We start from the raw sequence: 6000 nt of genomic DNA, 5'->3' as shown, positions 1-6000 counted from the left end.
GTGGGGAACTTACTTTTCATACCAGTACATGCTGCTCTGGTGTAATGGCAGACAATGCATGTTTATGCCAATGTGGTGGTAAAACTGAACCTAATGAGCCTTTAGTTCATCCCATTGCCAAACATATGGATGCATGTTACCTGATGGATAATAGTCTCACCCCATCTAGGTACTCGCTAATAGTATTTTTCATCCAGACCAATCAATCACTGATCTGATTTAATTTTGGAAAATCATTATGGGGGCAACACCAGTGACCATTTTGGTACAAAGGCACTTATCTGACTAACTTTAGGTTGCGGACACAACAGTGTTAAAACTTTAAGGGTAAGATGTGTCTTTAAATCAAGCACATTATGAATAGAAGTTAATATAAAAATGAACGTACTGGGGGGCGTGGCCTAACTGTCCATCGGAGCGGACGTGTTCCTCCAGAGGTCCTGCAATCCTCTGGGATATCCAACCCTTCCTCCGGTCCATTACCTTCAGCTGGGTCCATGGTGATCATTGCTCTTGCCTCCGTGCCCCGGGCCCCCGCTCCCTGCAAAAGGCGCCCTTCTAGCGGCACCCCCGGCGTTGCGGCCTACCCGACTACTTGAAGCCGCGGACTTTCCTGGCCACCTGGAGCCGGTGCCGCGGACCGGAAGTCACGCGGGGACCGCATCGCAGCCACAGATCTTGTTGCTCTTTGGGGGCTGCTGGCTGCTGGAACTGCTGGATAAAGAAGGCCCTTCACCTCCCGTCCCGTCCACTAAGAGGACATTTTGGCCTTTCGCTCTCTTAGGGGTATATTCAATTGGGCGCAAAGTTTTGCGAGGAAAAAACCTTGCGCCCCTCGCGGCCAATTTCGGAATCCCGCGGGTATGCGCGCTCCCGATACCCGCGGGATTCAATTAAAAAACAGTGGACGCGGGGTTTTCATCACTGAAAACCCTGCGCCGCGTAAATTAAAAAAAAAAAAAAAAAAAGCCACTTACCTGCCCAGGTCTCCCGGCGGCCTCTCCTCTCTCTTCTTACTGGAGAGGGGGCTGCTGGGAGTCCCGTGGGCTGATGGGAGGAGCAAGGGCTGCTGGGAGATGTAGTTCTCCCAGCGCCAATTCCGGGGGGCCACACAAGCACTGCGGGGGCACACTGACAACGGGACACACACACACTCATGCACACACACACACACTCAAACACACTTTACATACACCACACACACTGACATACTCACCGTTGCTGCAGAAGAGCCGGCACCCGACGCAGGATGAAGAAGACAGCGCTGCTGGAGGTGAGTAATTAAGGACTAATTAAGCTAAATGGTTACTTCCAATTGCTTAATTAGTCCTCAGGGGGGCGCCGCGGGGGTGTCAGAGCAAGTCCCGGTGATTTCTCCTGAAATCATCGATTTCAGGAAAAATCACGCTTGCTCAGGAGGTGCGCAAAAAAAACCTCCCGGCGCGTGTTTTAAAACAAAACACGCACCTAATAGAATAGCAAAAAACCCGCACCTGCAGGAAAAATCTCGCAGGTGCGGGTTTTTTGCTTTTCACGCAGCCTATTGAATATACCCCTTATTACGGAGTTTAAGGACTCTCTTGAAAACAAGCTTGACAAAGCAGTGGCCTCCATCAAATCGGATATATCATCACTAGCCACAAGAACCTCCAAAATAGAATCTCGTCAGGACAGTTTCCAAAAAGCTCTCAACGAAACTGGCAGGGATCTGGATCACATTATAACTGAACTCTCAGACCTCCTCACAAAGAACGAAGACTTAGAAAATAGGGAGTGCAGAAATAACATCCGCATACGCAACATTCCAGAAACAGTGTCCCTGGAAGCCCTGGAACCTTATCTTCACAATCTCTTTTCCTTTCTGATTCCGGATCTTGGAGAACGGAGAATACCCTTGGAAAGGGCTCATCGTGCTCTCCGGCCTAAACCAAGAGATAACGACCCTCCCCGAGATGTGATTATGCGTTTCCTTAGTTACAAGGATAAAGAAATTGTTCTGGCTCCAACCCGGGGTAAGCCCCATATTCTCTTCAATGCTGTTCATCTCCAATTCTGTCAAGATCTTTCTCCCGTGACGATTGCCAAACGGAGAGATTTTCGGGATTTAACCAGAGCTCTACGTAACAGGAATATCCGGTATCGCTGGGGTTTCCCTTTCAAGCTCATTGTTGACCAGAATGGCAAATCGGTCCTGATCAGAGATCTTCGAGAGTGCAAGGACTTATTAACCCATCTAGAGGAATCTGGTCCCCCTCCTGAGAACGATTCTCCTGATTCATGAGCGATCTCCCTCCTATACTCTGATTATGACCTTGCTATTTTTGTTCATTGTTTTTATGTTCCTGTAGCGCTTCAAAGGACCTGGTAATTTAATATCTAAGTCTGGTTTGCGATATTAGTAGATATATACAGTCTAGTGCTCTCCAATTCAATTACCAATATGTTATTTTTTGTTCTGTTCCTCATTTTGTTTCCCTCACCCCCCCACCCACTTTTCTTCCTATTTTATTATTTGTAACTGATATATTAGGATTATCTCCTGTGGCAATGTTCTGATTATGATCTCATTGTTTTATTTTTATAACATTTTTTGTCTATGCAATATTTAGTATTCTATTATTAATGGTTTACAATATTATTAGATGTTGCTGATTTAGGCTGCTCCAATTAATATGTTTTCATTTTCCTCCATATATACCATTGTGCTACCCTTTGTCCACCCCCCCTCCTTTTTACTATTATTTTCTCCTCTCTCCCCCCTCAGCACCCAGGGGACATTGCAGTCCCTCAAACATCTCTCTTCCTTTCTATATAAACCATTAGGATTTAAATTATTTTTTCTAAGTAAATTATTTTTATTTATTTTTTATTTAATTTTTCTCCCCTAGAGGTGCCACAGGCTATTTTTGCCTGTGCCTCTTTGGATGATTTTGTCCTAGTTTCAGTGTACTTCTCCTCACTTTTTTGGTCAGGTTTACCTACTCATTCCCACCTCCTTCTTTGTTCTTACTTTTTCTCTTTCTCTTTTCAATTCTTTTTTTTTTTTTTTTTTTTTCTCTTTCTCTCTTCCAGGCGAGTCTATTCCTACTTCTGAATATCTTTCTTCCTGTGCCCTACCTCAGATTGATTCTGTCACTGCTGTGGATCTTAGGGCCTGATTCAGAGCCGGGCGCAATTAGCGCTCGCTCGTCCAGAAAATAGGGGTGGATATTCAAATGAACCGTTCGCTGTTTGCGGTCTGTTCATGCCTCTAGGTCTGAACGAGCGAACAAAACTTGCTGTCGTTTTTTGGGAAACTACGCCCCCTGCCCGCTCGCATCCTACGTCATGTCCACTATTTATTAGATTAATCGAGTACATCGACCAGGGTATGAACTGCTCGCTATTCTTGGGGTTGGTTTTTGCTACCACAATTTTGCGAGCAGTTCTGGCTATTAAATAACCTAGTGACGTGGTCAATGACGCTGCTGTTTTAATTATGCACACCCATAAAACGCCCGTTTTGACCTTTAAGCACGTCTGCGTTCTGATTTCCACTCCCCGTTTTCAAGCACCTTCCCCTGTTACCACCCACATACGCCTCATTCTGTCACTCAAATTATCAGGCATTCGCTATTTTGCGAGCACATGAATTTCGACCGCACTGACTGGTTCGCGCATGCGTATAACGATCCGTACGCATGCGCAGTTGGCCAAACATCGCTCGGAGCGAACGAGCTGCCGCTTATGAGTGGCTCTGAATCAGGCCCTTAGTCCTCCCATAACTGAAGAATTGATTATTGCCCTTGAAACCCAGAAACCCTCAAAAGCACCAGGTCCAGACGGACTCCCTTTTTCTTATTATAAGGCCTTTCAAGGTTCTCTCACTCCCTACCTCACGACCTCCTTTAATCATGTCTTTGAGGGCAGCTTCTTTCCTTCAGGTACCACTAGAGCCAAAATCACGGTCATTCCAAAGCCAGGTAAGGACCCCCAACTTGTGACTAACTATCGTCCAATATCCCTTCTAAACACTGACCTCAAATTTTTTTGCTAAAATTCTAGCAAACCGATTAAACCCTATCCTCCCTTCTCTCATCCACCCAGATCAGGTGGGCTTTGTGCCAACCTGCCAAGCACTCGACAATACTAGAAGAACAGTAGACTTAATCCATCACATCAATACCCTTTAGCTCCCCTCTCTACTTCTTGCCCTTGACGCCGAGAAGGCCTTTGATAGGGTCTCTTGGCCCTTTATGACTGAAACTCTACTTGGTTTTGCCTTCAAGGGTAATTTTCTCCAAGCCATTAAAGCTCTCTTCTTCAACCCCTCCACTTCTGTTCTAGCAGGAGGACTTCTTTCAGACCCCTTCCATATCTCAAATGGTACCAGACAGGGATGCCCACTCTCCCCACTTATCTATGCTCTGATAATAGAACCCCTAGCCTGTAGGACTCGAGCGAATATTGATATTTCTGGTATTTCTATTGGCAATTCCTCATACAAACTCTCTCTTTTTGCCGATGATGTCCTTCTCACCCTCACCAATCCCCTGATCTCCCTCCCAAATCTCTTCCAGGAACTATCTTTATATGGCCGCTTGTCTGGCTACAAGGTAAACCATGATAAATCTGAAGCCCTGCCTTTCCATATTCCAAGTGCATCCCTGGACCTTCTTCGTCTTAATTTCGCTTTCTCCTGGAGGACAGATTCTATTAAATATCTTGGAATCCATCTCACAAAATCTTATCACAGTCTGTACAAAGCAAACTATCCCCCCTTATTCCGTGCAATTGAGCAAGATATTTCTTGTTGGCGTACTCTTTTTATTTCTTGGATAGGACGCATAAATGCAATAAAAATGAATGTCCTTCCCAAACTATTATATATTTTTCAGAACCTTCCTGTCCCTGTACCCCCCCGTGTTCTCTCTTCTCTTTAAACACTCTACGGTAAGTTTATTTGGAACAACAGAAGACCTCGCCTCCGGAGGGAGATACTTTTCAAAAGTTCAGTAACAGGAGGTCTTGGCCTTCCATCACTACTTAAATATTATCAGGCCTCCAGGCTCAGCCAACTGGCGGCTTGGCACTCCCCCAAAGGTTAAAACAATGGGTCGACCTGGAGTCTGAACTTTGCAAAGTCACATCCGTTTCTGATCTCCCCTGGCTTCTACGCAAATATAGGCCCCCCTCAGCTCTCTCAGTTCCCTCAGTCGTTCTTACTTTGTCTACTTGGGACTCTCTTCTAAATTTGCTCTGTCTACCTACCCCTCGCCTCAAACCCCTCTGTGGAATCATCCCTCTTTTCCCCCTGGCAATTTACCCCATATGGCTAACACCTGGTCAAAGATCGGCATTACCCGTTTCCGTCACATCATAGGTAATTTTGCTTCACAAACGTTTGCCGACATTTGCGAGACACATTCACTCCCGCAAACCTCTTTTTATCAATATCTTCAACTCCGTAAATTTGTTACCTCATCCCTTCCACCCTCTCATTCTCAATGCAATCCCACGGCGATGGAACGCCTTTGTATTTACAGTCCTGCTGATAAAGGCCTCATCTCTTGTATCGCACTATCCTTATCCAGGAACATCCACCTCTGGCGGCCCATGAACTTTCTTGGGAACTGGACCTGGGTATCTCTCTGGGGGATGAAACTTGGGAGGCTATCCGCCTCAATATATCAAAATGTTCCATCAGTGTTTCCATTAAGGAGAACTCATATAAAGTGTACACCCGATGGTATCTTGTGCCGGAACGTCTTAACCAAATATATCCTGCTTCCTCCAATATGTGTTGGCGAAACTGCGGTCAAATAGGCTCCTTTCTCCATATTTGGTGGACGTGCCCTAATATCGTTCCCTTCTGGTCGCTTGTCCAATCACTTATGTCCTCTATAGTCCCACTATGACCCCCCTTTCCCCGGCCTCATTGCTCCTATGTGCCCCGGTATGCCAGCTATCCAAATTTGACAATAAAATGATTATGTATATTTCCTGTGCGGCCAAATATCA

Source organism: Taudactylus pleione, unplaced genomic scaffold (genome assembly GCF_031769625.1).
Source record: "Taudactylus pleione unplaced genomic scaffold, aTauple2 ptg000180l, whole genome shotgun sequence".
NCBI classification, from domain to species: Eukaryota; Metazoa; Chordata; class Amphibia; order Anura; family Myobatrachidae; genus Taudactylus; species Taudactylus pleione.
Note: the sequence above shows the minus strand (reverse complement) of the source record.